Genomic DNA, 3,136 nt, shown 5'->3' on the forward strand with positions numbered 1-3,136 from the left:
AAAACGCTTTGACTCGGTGAGTTCGCGGCATTCCGACTTCGAATGCCGGTTGCCGAAATTCAGTTGCCTTTGAATTTCGGGTGATCCCTCTTGAGCATGTATGCTTCTGCTACTTGTTCTACACCAGAACTTCTACCGCAAACGGCGAAACGCTTTGACTCGGTGAGTTTCGCGGCATTCCGACTTCGATGTCCGGTTGCCCGAAATTCAGTTGCCTTTGAATTTCGGGTGATCCACTTGAGCATGTATGCTTCTGCTACTTGTTCTACATCAGACTTTCTTCCGCAAACGGCGAAACGCTTTGACTCGGTGAGTTTCGCGGCATTCCGACTTCGATGCCCCGGTTGCCGAAATTCAGTTGCCTTTGAATTTCGGGTGATCCCTCTTGAGCATGTCTGCTTCTGCTACTTGTTCTACATCAGACTCTTCTCCGCAAACGGCGAAACGCTTTGACTCGGTGAGTTTCGCGGCATTCCGACTTCGATGCCCCTGGTTGCCGAAATTAAGTTGCCTTTGAATTTCGGGTGATCCCTCTTGAGCATGTATCCTTCCGCTACTTGTTCTACACCAGAACTTCTACGCAAACGGTTTGAAATGCTTTGACTCGGTGAGTTTGCGGCATTCCGACTTCGATGCCCTGTTGCCGAAATTCAGTTGCCTTTGAATTTCGGGTGATCCCTCTTGACCATATATGCTTCTGCTACTTGTTCTACATCAGAACTTCTACCGCAAACGGTGAAATGCTTTGACTCGAGGTGAGTTTCGGCGGCATTCCGACTTCGATGCCCCTGTTGCCGAAATTCAGTTGCCTTTGAATTTCGGGTGATCCCTCTTGAGCATGTCTGCTTCTGCTACTTGTTCTACACCAGATTTCTACGCCAAACGGCGAAACGCTTTGACTCAGTGAGTTTTCGCATTCCGACTTCGATGCCCCTGTTGCCGAAATTCAGTTGCCTTTGAATTTCGGGTGATCCCTCTTGAGCATGTATGCTTCTGCTACTTGTTCTACACCAGACTTTCTACCGCAAACGGCGAAACGCTTTGACTCGGTGAGTTTCGCGGCATTCCGACTTCGATGCCCCGGTTGCCGAAATTCAGTTGCCTTTGAATTTCGGGTGATCCCTCTTGAGCATGTCTGCTTCTGCTACTTGTTCTACATCAGAACTTTCTTCCGCAAACGGCGAAAACGCTTTGACTCGGTGAGTTTCGCGGGCATTTCCGACTTCGATGCCCCTGTTGCCGAAATTCAGTTGCCTTTGAATTTCGGGTGATCCCTCTTGAGCATGTCTGCTTCTGCTACTTGTTCTACATCAGACTTTCTTACCGCAAACGGCGAAATGCTTTGACTCGGTGAGTTTCGCGGCATTCCGACTTCGATGCCCCGGTTGCCGAAATTCAGTTGCCTTTGAATTTCGGGTGATCCCTCTTGAGCATGTTATGCTTCTGCTACTGTTCTAAGTGCCAGACTTTGACTTCCGCAAACGGCGAATGCTTTGACGCTTTTCGGCCTTTGAAGATTTCTTGCATTCCTGCTACTTGACTTCGATTTGCTCGGTGAGTTTCCGGCATTTCCGACTTTGCCGAAATTCAGTTGCCTTTTGAATTTCGGGTGATCCCTCTTGAGCATGTCTGCTTCGCCTACTTGTTCTACATCAGAACTTTCTTCCGCAAACGGTAGAAAGGCTTTGACTCGGTGAGTTTTCGCGGCATTCCGACTTCGATGCCCCGGTTGCCGAATTCAGTTGCCTTTGAATTTCGGTGATCCCTCTTGAGCATGTATGCTTCCGCTACTTGGACTTTCTTCCGCAAACGTAGAAACGCTTTGACTCGGTGAGTTTTGGCATTCCGACTTCGATGCCCCTGGTTTGCCGAAATTCAGTTTGCCTTTGAATTTCGGGTGATCCCTCTTGAGCACTTCTGCTACTTGTTCTACATCAGACTTTCTTCCGCAAACGAAACGCTTTGACTCGGTGAGTTTTCGCGGCATTCCGACTTCGATGCTGTTTGCCGAAATTCAGTTGCCTTTGAATTTCGGGTGATCCCTCTTGAGCATGTCTGCTTCTGCTACTTGTTCTACATCAGACTTTCTTCCGCAAACGGCGAAACGCTTTGACTCGGTGAGTTTCGCGGCATTCCGACTTCGATGCCCGGTTGCCGAAATTCAGTTGCCTTTGAATTTCGGGTGATCCCTCTTGAGCATGTCTGCTTCTGCTACTTGGACTTTCTTCCGCAAACGGCGAAACGCTTTGACTCGGTGAGCATTTTCGATCCGGTTGCCGAAATTCAGTTGCCTTTGAATTTCGGGTGATCCCTCTTGACAGCTACTTGTCTCTACGCAAACGGCGAAATGCTTTGACTCGGTGAGTTTCGCGGCATTCCGACTTCGATGCCCCTGCCGAAATTCAGTTGCCTTTGAATTTCGGGTGATCCCTCTTGAGCATGTCTGCTTCTGCTACTTGTTCTACATCAGACTTTCTTCCGCAAACGGCAAAACGCTTTGACTCGGTGAGTTTCGCGGCATTCGACTTCGATGCACGGTTGCCGAAATTCAGTTGCCTTTGAATTTCGGGTGATCCCTCTTGAGCATGTCTGCTTCTGCTACTTGTTCTACACCAGACTTTCTTCCGCAAACATAGAAACGCTTTGACTCGGTGAGTTTCGCGGCATTCCGACTTCGATGCCCCGGTTGCCGAAATTCAGTTGCCTTTGAATTTCGGGTGATCCCTCTTGAGCATGTATGCTTCTGCTACTTGTTCTACATCAGACTTTCTTCCGCAAACGGAGAAACCGCTTTGACTCGGTGAGTTTCGCGGCATTCCGACTTTCGATGCCCCGGTTGCCGAAATTCAGTTGCCTTTGAATTTCGGGTGATCCCTCTTGAGCATGTATGCTTCTGCTACTTGTTCTACACCAGAACTTTCTAACCGCAAACGGCGAAACGCTTTGACTCGGTGAGTTTCGCGGCATTCCGACTTCGATGCCCCTGTTGCCGAAATTCAGTTGCCTTTGAATTTCGGGTGATCCCTCTTGAGCATGTCTGCTTCTGCTACTTGTTCTACATCAGACTTTCTTCCGCCAAACGGAGAAACGCTTTTGACTCGGTGAGTTTCGCGGCATTCCGACTTCGATGCCCCTG

At 49.1% G+C, this 3,136-nt stretch overlaps 1 pseudogene; it reads left to right on the forward strand.

Moving 5' to 3' along the window:
* LOC118032881 (1-aminocyclopropane-1-carboxylate oxidase-like) overlaps positions 1-899 on the forward strand; it is a 2,607-nt pseudogene extending 1,708 nt beyond the window's left edge.
* The last annotated feature ends 2,237 nt before the right edge of the window (positions 900-3,136 follow it).

Source organism: Populus alba, chromosome 11 (assembly GCF_005239225.2).
Source record: "Populus alba chromosome 11, ASM523922v2, whole genome shotgun sequence".
Taxonomy (NCBI): Eukaryota; Viridiplantae; Streptophyta; class Magnoliopsida; order Malpighiales; family Salicaceae; genus Populus; species Populus alba.